The 13,953-nt window shown below is 39.8% G+C and overlaps 1 protein-coding gene across 3 annotated transcripts in view; it reads left to right on the top strand.

The window, feature by feature from the left end:
• The window catches only part of rpl38 (ribosomal protein L38), a 56,682-nt gene that overhangs the window by 29,754 nt on the left and 12,975 nt on the right, over nt 1-13,953 (top strand). The gene's annotated exons all lie outside the window — the stretch shown is intronic.

Raw genomic sequence — 13,953 nt, 5'->3', positions numbered from 1 at the left:
TCACACACATACTAGAAAGTACCAGGTTCATTTTTTTTTAAAGTTAGTGCTAAGTTATTTAAGCTGCGGTGCTTATTGAGTCCAAATTTTCCATCCATAGACAATGAGAAATCTTAATTGGAAACAAGCCATGAAAGTTGGGAATAATCTAATGATTTTATGAAGATAAAAAGAGGGGTCAGACAGGTTTATTCAATTTAAATAGTGAAAATATTCTTTAGAAATTGAAGATCTCCCTGATTTATTAGTTGGAAGTTACAACCTTAAAAATATATACCGATGACACCATTCTTCTTGCCAACTCTGAAGAGAAACTGCAAAGTGTTTTGGATAGAGTAGTGAGTGAAAGTGAGAAGAAAGGGCTGAGCATAAATTGTAAGAAAACAAAATATTTTGTGTCCAGAAAGAAAATATAACAAAGCAAGATCACAGTGAAGAATGAAAAGATCAAATAGGTGGACAAAATTTTGTTACCTAGGAAGTCTGTTAACATCGGACCAAAAGTGTGATCTAGGAATAAGACGATGGACTGGAATGGCCAAATGTGCCTTTCGAAAAATGAAAAAGATTATGATCAATGCAAAATTAGCCACAGAATCCTGCAATGTTATATCACACTGATTTTGACACATGGAAACTAAGCAATTCAGAGAAGAATTGAGACAGAGTTGTGGTTTTTGAGGCAAATAATGGAAATATCTTTGGGCAAGTCACACTACCAATGAAGAGATGCTAGCAAAATCTGAGACCAAAAGAACACTGCTGACCAAGATCAGGTAGATACAGTTGGCATTTCTTGGGCATGCAATAAGAACATGATTTAGAAGGTCTGATGTTGGTGAGGGAGATCAAGGTAGACAAAGGACAACCTTTTTAAAGAGCGCCTCAAACTAGATGAATGTACCACCAACAAAGCTGATCCATGCTTCTAAAGCAAGATTTAACATGGAAGTCATTGGTTGCCAAAGCCCTCTTAGGGCATGGTACCTGAAGGGAGAGAGAGACAATAAGAGAAAAATCAGTTAAGGTTCTTGTTCCTGTTAACCAATTGCTGACTCAAACTCTAGCCTTGGCTTGATTGGCAGTATTTGCATCTCTTGGGGCATGAGGCTATGGGTTTAAGACCAATCCCAGGATTACGCACTTGATCTAGACTTGCACTTGCTCTGTTTAGGATGCTTGCTTTCATCCTCATAAGGCATTATGACAATGAATACCACTGACCCCCCACCGCCCCCCCCCAACCGCCACTTGCTCCCTGTCCACATTCATTTAAAAATACATAGCACTATTTGACGAGCAGGGGCCTTCTGGTATCTTGGCCAGACTTTATCCCTCCTTCACCAAAAATAAAAAATAAATCAGTAATTTGTCTCACTATGTGAGATCTTTACTGTGCACAAAATGGTTGTGTTGTTTGCCTACAAAACTGGCCACTTTAAGGATGATAAATTAACGGTGAAACACTTGGGAATAGCATGAAATGCAGTACATAGTTTTTCTTCCCATGCTTTAATCTGTGAATTTCTGTTTAATAGAATTAAATGGGAGTGTGGTGACCCTGCAGTTGAGAAGTAATGCTACTTGCCTAGACTTGTATGTGAACTGTGGGCACTTGGCTGAAGTATAGAGGGGCTACTAGCACCTCTGCAATTATACTGTAAGGGTGAGGAGAGTAAGAGAAATATTGGAGCAGGTGTGAGGGTAAAGGAAACATTTGGTAATATGCATGAATAGCATTTTTTAAAATGCAGGACCATAAGAATTGAAGCTGCTATTCCTGATGCTGACTTTAAAGCATTTGTGAAGTATTGGAATTCAACACACAATCTTCTGGTTTGAATCTCAACCAAGGTCATGCTGTCATGTAACTAGACTAATCACCTACTCAAACTGAACAAATTGATATCTCTGTCATAAAACTAACTTTTGGTTTTACTAAAATCACTGTTGTGCACCAACTTTGATCTTGGCTGGGTCAATGGAGGCCATACCATATGGAAACTGTATTCTAAGAGACTAAATTTCAAAAAAGTCTGAAGAATTCTCTAAAATGGAAATATACACACACTATGGATTGGTTCTAATCAGATGTTTGAAGTTTTAAGGCTTGGGATAATGTGCTCTTAAAGTGTAGGAACATGGAATTAAACCACAATCCAAATTAAAGGCCATAATATGTTCATAATTGTTAGAAGGTTTGTGAAAACACGATTTCTATTATGCCTATCGTAGACTTGCTAGATAGTGCTTATTCATACTGGTCTTTTAAAACAAATCAAATACAAAACATGTTTATTTGTCAGCGTTTACACACGGCACTATAATTGGATCACACACAAGCCTTTTGTAGATGTACAAAGCTATTGCAGCTGTTTGACGAGGAGCGAAACAATTGTTTATTCCTCAGGCTTCACAGCATGTAGTAATGAAATTAAATGAGCTTTACACTTAAAACTTTCATTGTATTAAAATGTTGGATGTAATTTCTTCATTTGTATTCTTTCCTGAACTAAACTTGACCCTTAAGGGACTGTTTTATATCCAAATTAAGTTGCTTTTTTAACTCCTCAATTAGTTTAATGAATTTGCAGGATATGGCTGGAATCAATGTTTCTTTTCAAGATGGTATAAAATGGCAACTTGGAAGGATTTCAGTTTGAAGATGTATTTGGCTGACGGTTATAGTTTTTTTTTCTGTAAGTCACAGGTGGTGTCATTCTGCCTTACCCACTTCTGAATTATACATGTGCAAAATATATTGTTTTCCAATTAAGAATAAAGAAATTCATTTTCATGATTCTATAGCTGCAATTTCAGGTCCCAAACTGTAGAAAACACTTTCAGTTTGATTGAACTAACTTGGAGCAAAAATGTAAATGGTTCGGTTTAATATAAAGATAAAACAAAAAGATGTGGTTTTACTGTAATTTTTTTGGGTGGAACAATCAAACTATTGACATTTGTCGATTCATGGGAGGCATGCTTTTGATTTTTGTGGAAAATTCTAAGTTATTAGACTCTGCTATACAGATTTATGATTACATGATATGTTTTTCAATTGCGTCCTTTACACAAGAAGCAAAATATATCCCATCCCAACTGAGAATGGATAAGCCCAGGCTATAACAGAATTACCTGGAAAAACTCAGCAGGTCTGGCAGCATCGGTGGAGAAGAAAAGAGTCGACGCTTCGGGTCCACACGACCCTTCAGCAGAACCGTCGACTCTTCTCCACCGATGCTGCCAGACCTGCTGAGTTTTTCCAGGTAATTCTGTTTTTGTTTTGGATTTCCAGCATCCGCAGTAGTTTTTTGTTTTTAAGCCCAGGCTATGATGCTCTTCAGAGTCAAAAGGTCAGATAGCCTACTGGCATTTATCCTTGGTTTGTACATGATGAAAATGTATTTCTGCAAAGCAGCAGAAGCTTGTCATCCCCAGCGTCACAATCTACATTGCAGGGTATGGGCTCAAGTTTAAGGAAAGTGGAAAAATAAAAATACCTGGAAAAACTCAGCAGGTCTGACAGCATCTGCAGAGAGGAATACCGTTAATGTTTTGAGTCCGTATGACTCTTCCGAAACGTTAACTGTATTTTTATTTTTGTTTTGGATTTCCAGCATCCGCAGTTTTTCGCTTTTATTTTAAGGAAAGTGGCTTGGTTAAACATTTCAAATTGATGCAAAGAAGTGTATGTTTTGAATGAACACAAATTAATATAGTATTGGGATTTTTTTTTAAACTAGAAAAAAATCAGGAACTGAATGTTTTATTTCTCTTCGTATTATAGAATTGTTTGATCTCAACCATTTTTCCTGCACAGTTAATGATAACAGTAATTCATGTCTATATTTTTTTTTAGTTCATGCAGGCACCTGCTACTAGGTGGTTGAGGTTTTGGATTTGGGAGTTGCTGGTCAATGGTTCTGAGCTGTATTAGGGCGAAAAGATTCAACTAACAGCCTTGTCTGTTTGTAATTGGGTTGATAATAGATAATCATAAGAATGAATTACGGTCTTCACCATTGTTAACAACGTTTAAAAAAAATTAGACACTGGGAATCTGTAACAAAATACTTCCCTTCCTAGATTTCTTTCTCTGCCTGGGGGTGGGAATTCTACTGGTGTCTGTTATCATTCATCAACTTCCACAATTACTTGGATTATCTTTCGTATTTTACTTCCTGTAAATACTCCATTCCCTCCCTGTCTGCATCACGTCTTCTCTGAAATCGCCTTCAACACTAGGACTTCTAAAATGTCTTTTTATTTCTTCAATAGGTTCTTCACCTGCTTTGGTAGACAGCGCCCATCTCACCTCAGGGGGACAGGAGAGATTCCATGACACTATTTCAAAGAAGAGTAGGGCCAATATTAAACCAACATCACCAAGACAAACCAATTATCCAATAATTATCAAATTGCTGGGACCTTGCTTTGTGCTGCATTTTCAATAATAGAACAATGACTACACTTCAAAGAAAAAGTGCTTCATTGGCTGGAAAGTACTTATGAGAGAGATCCTGAGGCTGTTCAATGCAAGCTTTTTTTTTAGTATTCCATATCTGTTCTCCATGGTGTGGTTTCCTTTCCACTGGGGCGACCAAACAGATTATGTGGCTGCTTTACCAAGTGCCTCAATTCTCTACACACATAAGCCTGAGCTCCCTGTCACTTGCCACTTGAATTGCCACGTCCCTGATCTTTGTCTTTTGCTACCTTCACTGTTCAAATGATGTATTGCTACTGCAAATGTGTGTGTGGACCTGAGTGAGACCAGCTTCACTTGTGAATCGCCCTGCTGTTGCATGGCGCACAACACATACCGTCTGAGCTCCCACGTGAATAATAAGCACCGGTGTGCAAGTCGACCAAGTGGCTATGCAACCATATTCCAGGAAGGAGTTAGTGGCTTCAAGCAGGGGAATAATGGCTAATTTTAAAAATTGTTCATAAGTGTCTTTTGCTGATGTCTGGTTTAGTTAACATAAATAATCTTCATGCTTTGCAGCTGAGCATTTCTGAGATTGGAGAAGTTGGGACTGTTTTCCTTGGAGAAGGGAAGGTTGAGAGGAGATATGATAGAGGTCTTCAAAAATCATAAGCCTCCTGGACAGAGTAGATAGGGAGAAGCTTGTTCCTGGTGGTGGCAGTAAGAAGTAGTAAAGACAAAAGAAGCAATGGTGACATGAGGAAAAACATTTAAATGCAGCAAATTGTTAGGATCAGGAATGCACTGCCTGACTGGAGGGTCAAGTGGAACTTGATTATTATTGTTGTCGGGTGTTGGGATACCGTTCAGTAAGTCTTAATAAAGTCTTAAATAGGTTAACTATGTTATTAACTACAAGAACTTTATACATATATACAGTAAAAGGTTCAAACTAGGAGCTGTCTCCATGCTTGCTTGTGCGCACGGCTTTGTCCAACACAAGGTTGACCCCTACTTGTGGGTCATGTGTTCTCTTACATCACTCTATTGGTGTTACTGTATCAGTCCCGTGTTAACCCTGTATAAGCCCTTATATCACACCTCCCCCAAGTCTTTATCCAATGTATTTCAACTTATTCTAATTTAATCCATGTATTTACATTATTACAACCCCATCTCCCCCTTTGCCCCTGAGTTCATAGGTTCAGGCGGTCTGGAGGTCTTATAACTCTTCCATATCTTGTTCGCACTACAGTTAGAGGAGTGGTAGGCTCTGTTGTTTCAGGTTAATTCCATTGAGTTGGAGGTTTTGACATCTGGATATCTTCCTCTGTGCGAATGGGTGGTCTAGGGTTGAGAAGGAGATTCCTCCTGTTTCTCCTGACTGTACCCTCTGAGGTTCCAACCAGGTAGGATTGAAGTTGATCATTGTCCTTCCTGATGATAGTACCCTCTTTCTTGAGGTCTTTAATCCAGACCTTATCATCCTTTCGCAGTTGTGGCAAGTGTCTAATGCAGTACGTTTTGTTGTAGGCAGAAGGACTGTTCTCTTGCTTGGATGTCCTGGTAATCCTTGGTTACCAACCCTGGTATTAGTTTTGTTGGCAGGATTGTAAGTTATGAATGAAATTTCCTGCTCATGTGTTTGTAATGGAGTGTACCTGTAGATTAGCAATGTTGTGGGAAAGTCCTCATCCTGTTTTTTAGGAGGGCTTTTGCGGTGCGGATCCCTCTTTCAGCCTCCCTGTTTTGACCGTGGATATCTCAGGGAGCTGGTATAGTGGTGGAAGCCAGATGCGGTGAAGTGCTCAACTGAAAATTATGGGCCATTATCAGACACCAAATCGTCCGGGATGCCGTGAGTCATGAACACCGCTTCCAGTGCCTTAATTGTTTGTGGTAGTTGTATATAGTTACTCAACCTCAACCCATCTGGAAAAGTAATCTATCACTATAAGGAAAAATTTTCTATTGAAGACATAGGTCAATGCTTAGTTCCCTACCAGGCCAAGGGAGAGGCTGTGTGGAGATGAGGGGTTCTCTTTTGGTCCTGCCTGTGCAGTGCGCACGCCTGACAGTTTGCTATGGTTGGAAATGCTTGGCCACCAGACAGTGGATTGGGCCTGTGCCCTGCACTTGATGATGCCTATGTGGCCCTGGTGTATTTTTTCTTTAAGGATCTCTGGCTGAAGGGAAACCCTGATGGCCAGCCACTCGTTGTAGATCAGGAGTTTTGGATAATTACCTGAGCCACATGCAAATTGGCATAGGACAATTAAGATTAGCAAAATTAATGCATGGCTGAAAGACTGGTGTGGGGGACGTGGATTCTGGTTTGTGGGGCACTGGTACCAGCATTGGGGAAAGTGGGATCTGTACCGTTGGGACGGTCCATACCTGAACTGTGCTAGGGCTGATGTCCTCACGATTCGTCAAACTAGGGAAGTAGAGAGGGTTTTAAACTGAATAATGGGGGCAAGGGATCAAATTTGGGAAGATGTAGTAGAGACAAAGCAAAAGAGACTGGTATTAATATGGGAAATGATAAACAGACTGTGACAGGAAGGAACAGAGTACAAATCTAAGAGTAAATTAGCAGATAAGGCTAGATGCTACAAAAATAATAAAAGGACAAAGCTAAAGGCTCTGTATCTACATGCACTCGAAACAAAACAGATGAACTGATAGCACAAACAGAAATAAATAAGTACGATCTGATAACCATTAGAGACATGGCTACAGGATGATTGGATCTGAATATTGAAGACTAAGACATTTAAGAAAGACAGGATGTTAGGAAAAGGCGGAGGAGTGACTCCGTTAATTAGTGATGGAATTAGCACATTAGAGAGGGATGACCTAAATTCAGGAAACCAGGACATAGAAGCATTTTGAGTTGAGATCAGGAATGATAAAGGAAAGAAGTCACTTGTGGGAGTGGTGCACAGGCCACCTAATTAGAAGAGATAATGGGAGCTCGCCAGAAAGGTTCAGCATTAATCATGGAGAATTTTAATCTACGTATAGGCTGGAAAAATCAGATGAGCAAAGGCAGTAGTAATGAAGAGTTCATAGAATGTTTTTGGGATAGTTTCTTAGAACAGCATGTTCTGGAGCCAACCAGAGAGCAAGCAATGCTAGACCTAGCATTGAGCAATGAGATAGGATTAATTGATAATCTCCTCGTGAAGGCACCCCTAGGTTTTAGCAATCATAATATGATTTAATTTTACATTCATTTTGAGGGAGAAACAAGTGTGTCCAAGACTAGTATTTTAAACTTAAATAAGGGCAATTATGAGGGCATGAAAGCAGAGCTAGCTAAAGTGAACTGGCAAATGGGGTTAAGGGATATATCAATGTTCAGTGGCAGACATTTAAAGAGGATATTTCAGAATATACTGAATATGTATATTCCAATGAGAGGGAAAAATTGCAAGGGGAGGGTCCACCATCATGGTTAACTAAAGAAAGTTAAAGACCGTATCAAACTTAAAGAAAAAGCATATAATTACACAAAGACAGGTGACAGGTCAGAAGATTGGAAAGAATGCAAAGAATGACAAAGATTAAGGAGGGAAAAATTAGAGTATGAGAGAAAGCTAGCTAGTAATATAAAGACAGATAGTAAGAGTCTCTATAGATACTTAAATAAGAAGAGTTAACAAAATGAGTGTTGGTCCTATAGAGAATGCTTCTGGGGAATTGATAATGGAAAGTAGGGAAATGGCAGATGAATTAAGTGGGTATTTTGCTTCAGCCTTCACTGTAGAGGACACAAGTAACATCCCAGAAATAGCTGTAAATCAGGGAATGGAAGGGAGGGAAGAACTCTGGAAAATTACAATCACTAGGGAAGTGGTATTGACAAATTGTTGGGGCTGTGGGCTGACAGATCCCCAGGTCTGGATGGATTTCACCCTAAGGTCTTGAAAGAAATGGCTAGTGAGATAGTTGATGTGCTGGTTTTAATTGTCCAGATTCGCGATTCGGGGAAGGGTCCATTAGATTGGAAAATAGCAACTCTAACTCCTTTATTCAAAAAGGGAGGGAGACGGAAAGCAGGAAATTATAGGCCAGTTAGTCTAACATCTGTCATAGGGAAAATGTTAGAAGCTATTATAAAAGATGTTATGGCAGGGCACTTAAAAAAAATTCAAGGTAATCAGGCAGAAACAACATGGTTTTGTAAAAGTGAAATCATGTTTAACCAATTTATTGGAGTTCTTTGAAGGAGTCACATGTATTGCGGATAAAGGGGAACCGGTGGATGTACTGTCCTTAGATTTCCAGAAGACATTGGATAAAGTGCCACAACAAAGGTTATTGTATAAAATAAAAGCTCATGGTTTAGGGGATAACATATTGGCATGGATATAAAATTGGTTAGCTAACAGCAAGCAGAATTGGCACAAATGGGCCTTTTTCTGGTTGGCAGGATGTGACGAGTGCTGTGCCATGGATCAGTACTGGGTCCTCAACTGTTTACAATTTATATAAATGACTTGGATGAAGGGACTGAAGGAATGGTTGCTAAATTTGCTGACAACACAAAGCTAGATAGGAAAGTAAATTGTGAAGAGGATGTAAGGGGGCTACAAAGTGACATGGGTTAAGTGAGTGGGCAAAGATCTGGCAAATGGAGTGTAATGTGGGCAAACATGAAATTGTTCATTTTGGCAGGAAGAATAAAAACAAGCTTCGTATCTAAATGGTGAGATATTGCAGAGCTCAGATTCAGAAGGATCTGGATGTCCTAGTACATAAATCACAAAAGGGTAGTATGCAGGTACAGCAGGTAATTAGGATAGCTAATAGAATGTTATCATTTATTGTGAGGGGAATTTATTACAAAAGTAGGGAGGTTCTGCTTCAGTTGTACAGGGCATTGGTGAGACCACATCTGGAGTATTGTGTATTGGTCTCCTTATTTAAAGAAAGGTGTAAATGCATTAGAAGCAGCTGCTTTGCTCCACAGCGATGGCTTCGTCATTCTACTGGTCACTTAGGGTATTGTTCCCCTTGGCCTGGAGTGACCCTGTTTTTGTGCTATTTAACTAACTGACTGTGGAGTTTCCTTTTGTACCACAGTTTACTATCTCTTCTTAAATGGACATGTGCTGCACATGGAGTTCAGCCTGCCTAACAATCTGGATAGCTTTATCAAGGGTTAGATCTTCCTTTTGATTGCAGCATGTCTTAAGAGTGCACCATCCATTGCTCCTACAGCTATTCCATCCCTGATAAGTTTGGATTTTAGGTTTCTGCCTTCAGCCATCCTGTACAGCTGCTGAACACATTTATTAAATTTAGCAGATGATTCATTGATTCCTTGACTGACAATAATGTTGTGTGCTGTTGGCCTACCGAATAAAGCAATGCGTTAACTTGTTCTGCTTCTGTCTTTTTATCCAGACCTGAAGCAATCACGTATCTAAGCAATCTGTCTCCAAAGTCCCCAATTGTGTGATTCATCTGGGCCTTGGAAAAGTCTAAATTGATCTAGAAGTGTGGATTTCTGATCTACGATTAGAAAAATTTTGAAGTGCAGGTTCAGTTTTAAGATATTGCTGAAATTCAAGATGACGCTGCCATTAGAAGAAAAGGTTTATCCACGTTTGCCAGTTTTGGCAGGCTCCTGCTGCAATGGTGCTTGCACTCAGCCTTGAAACAAATTTAAACATGACTGCATGGATGGATGGCTGCAGACCTCTCTGCCCCAGTGCTATGCTTTCGGGTTGCAAAAGCATTGAATCCTGTCCTTTGGTCTCTAAAGCTGATTCTTTAGTCATGATTTTTCTGAATTTTTTTTTTCTTCTTTTAATAGCGACCTCTGATGCGACATGTTTGGGTGCCGACTCGGGAATCTAGTTTTTTTGTCAGTTTTTAAATGTCAATTTCTGACCACTGAACTATTTAAAAGTTTCTCAGGACTTTGTGTATCCTGAAATTTAAAAGTTTTATCTCACCTCTGCTAGATCTGCTGGCTCTTCACTCTGGGAATTGAAGCTGGACTTGAGTACAGGATCGAGGATGTCTTACTGCAGCTGTAAAGGGCCTTGGTGGAGTATTGTGTGCAGTTTTGGTCGTCTTACCTAAGAAAGGATATATTTGCCATAGAGGGAATGCAGTGAAGGTTCACCAGACTGATTCCTGGGATGGCAGGATTGTTTTATATGGAGAGATTGGGTCGACTAGGCCTGTATTCACTGGAGTTTAGAAGAATGAGAAGGGGAATCTCATTGAAATGTATAAAATTCTGACACGGCTGGACAGACTGAATGCAGGGATGATGTTTCCTCTGGCTGGGGGGTGGGGTTCCTAGAACGACGAGTCAGTGTCTCAGGATATGAGGTAGGCCATTTAGGACTGAGTTGAGAACCTTTTTCACTCGGAGGGTGGTGAACCTATGGAATTCTCTACCACAGGAGGCTGTGGAGGCCAATTCACTGAATATATTTAAGAAGGAAATAGATTTCTGGACTCAAGGCGTCAAGGGGTAGGGGGAGAGAGTGGGAGTATGATGTTGAGATAAGGATCAGCCATGATACTGAATGGTGGAGCAGGCTCGAAGAGCCAAATGACTTACTCCTGCTCTTATTTTTTATGTTTCTAAAAGATCCTTTGGAGTCTTCTGCAGTGAGGAATTTTAAAGTTCTACCTTCAGCTTCCAAGCCTTTCTTTGGAGCTGTTCCCTGGCGATTTTCCTCTGCATGTTTGCTTCTCCAGCTTTAGTAATGGGTTTAAGCAGGAGTGGTCTCCATGCTTGTTCGTGCTCTGTCCAGTGGTACTAGGTGAATTGCTCCTTCAGAGAACCAGTACAGACATGACAGGCTGAATAGCCACCTTCTGCCTTGTTACCATTGTATTCAATTATTTTCTATAATGGAATTGATTGCCAAGCCTGACATGGAAATTAATTGCAGGAACCATTTAATGTCAACTTCAGATAATTTAACCAACATGAAAAATTAAAACCTCATCGGCTAGAACAATGTTGGATGTGAAAATTGAAAGCGGCGTATCAATGATGCAATTTTTAAGTTTTAAAAAAAACACATAAGCATGGCTACTTCTTTTTTACAAGAAAAGGAAGCAAAACAAACCTCAGAAACAAGAGGTCCAGTAAAACTTATCACCACTGGAGGGTGCTAAACTGAGGTGGAATTATCACAATATTACATGGAAAATGATTCTTCTGTCCTGATATTCTGTCATGCATTTCCAGAAGGGCTTGCTGTACAGCAAGCAAGAGCAGGAACTTTGGCTAGTTTCTGCTCACCCAGCCACCGCCCCACGAACATGTGCAATTGTCATGCACCTGCAAGCACTCCCACTGAGATCTGTTACCTCATCATAGGGATGAGGGACAAAGGGTCAGATTTTGCTCACATGATTCAACTGGATTTTCTGTATCACTAAGAGCTTCATTTAAGCCCAGCTACTCTGCAGGGATGCTGAATGGAGGTTAGACACCTCTTCACAAGAGACTGGAAAGTTGCAATATTCTTATTATAGTTGTTGCTAGGTTGTTGTCAAATGCTTATCTTAATTTAAGACCGAGATAGATAGGTTCTTGATTGGCAAGGGGATCAAAGGTTACGGGGAGAAGGCGGGAGAATGGGGTTGAGAAACTTATCAGCCATGATTGAATGGCAGAGCAGACTTGATGGGCCGAATGGCCTAATTTCTGCTCCTATGTCTTATGGTCTTGTGCTCCCTGCAAGATGCCTGGCCCACCCACCTACCTGCCCATTTAGCTATAGTGATGCACGACCAGGGGGAAACTGGGATTTACATTGACCTACACTATAATGAAGATAGTGGGTTGAATGCTTTACAGTGGTGGTTTTTTTGAGCTGAACTATTTTGAAACCAATCAATTGGTTTACAATCCCTTCTAAACAATGTCACGAGAGCACTGTTTGTCTAATACTATCATTCCAACTAAAAGACGCTGAAACTTGTAATCTTCATTTGTTGCAAAGTGCTTTGGAACATCCTGAGATTTTGAAAGGCACTATAGAAGTGTAAGTCTTTCTTGTGCTCATCATGTATGATATCCGTAACATCCTGGAGTGATTGCTGATTACAATACAAGACAAATTGGAAGGGCTGGAGAATGGGAGAGTATCCTTGAAAGGGTAGGAAATAGTATGGGCCAATTTTTCCTCTAGCAGGACATTTAACGATGTCTGTTAATCAGCCTTGCCCTTGTACCTTTAGGAATTCATTTTTTTTCCCAGTGCATGTTGCTGGAAGTGCAAACTGATAACACCATAGCAAGGGAATGGCATCTAGGACCTGAATGGACAGGGCAACCAACTGTATAGCTTCTAAACCTGTCTGTAATTAACAGCACAACGATTGAAAAGGAGGGTGAATTAGAGTTGGTGAATTCACTATCAAATTAGATACAGAAAGGGGAAGAAAGAATGAACTAACAGAAATAATAAATAAAAAAAATTAAATTTGATACTTTTTTAAAATCGACAAAACTGGAAGGATTGACACTTAAACCTGTAATAGCTATTTTTTTAATGGTAGAACGTTTTTGTTTACTAGTAGAAAGGTTGACTGGCAGTAGTGAGCATTTATCATATCATCAAAAGGGTAGTTAGATTAAAATGACAAGACTTGCCTTTCTGGGTGATTTAGTTCTATCTACAGAGAGTTAACGCCCTTCGATGAAATTCAATGGTGAGGCAGACAGCAGGACACCATTCTTGCAAAGTTAAAGATGCAGTGGTACATTTTGAATAGTAACTTTTGGATATTGACATTTAAACGTGCACCTGTTCCTCACCTAAAGTTTATGTACTATTTGCAATGATGGCAAGTGCTTTAGCCTTACTCTTATTTTGTGAGCAAACTCTGACCCTTTGTCCCTGAAATGGGTGGGTAGGGTTGCCAGCCCTCCACGACTGGCCTGGAGTCTTTAGGATTTGAAGATGAATCTCCAGGATGGTGTTCTGTGCAACCCTGGAGAAAAATCATTGGGGCATTAAATAATATTTTTATTTGTCAGTTTCTTTGAATATTTCTCTTCGCCAGATATAAAAATATTGAAAATGGGGGGTGGGGGAGGGGGGAAAGGCTTTTTGGCTAACAGTCAACCATCATCCAATTGGGTAATCAGTCTTTTTTCTTTCCAATTGGCCTTGGAAGGCAGTGCGTCACAAGAATGGATGTATTGGCTGACTAATGGTTGGAGCTTATGGGGCAAGTCATGTGAAGCCTCCAGGAATACATTTAATCACGGGTGACAACCCTAGAAATTGGCTATAGTAGTTCAACGTGAGACAGTGGCTGTTGAAGCACAAACAGTTCAGTTGATCAGTTGAAAATCTAAATGTCACTTTATTGCTTTCATTTTAAGATTAAGCACTTTTATATTTTAAAATTTAAGTGTTTTAATGCACCATTTTTCAAGTAAAAGGTCTCAAATTTTCAGTGAGGGCATGCCCCTGGACCCTCCAGAAATGCATTACCAAATTTTGTTTTAAATATTAGGATTTCCC

The sequence above is a fragment of the Cetorhinus maximus genome, chromosome 24 (genome assembly GCF_964194155.1).
Source record: "Cetorhinus maximus chromosome 24, sCetMax3.hap1.1, whole genome shotgun sequence".
NCBI lineage: Eukaryota > Metazoa > Chordata > Chondrichthyes > Lamniformes > Cetorhinidae > Cetorhinus > Cetorhinus maximus.
Note: the sequence above shows the minus strand (reverse complement) of the source record. Positions and strands in the feature narration are given on the sequence as shown.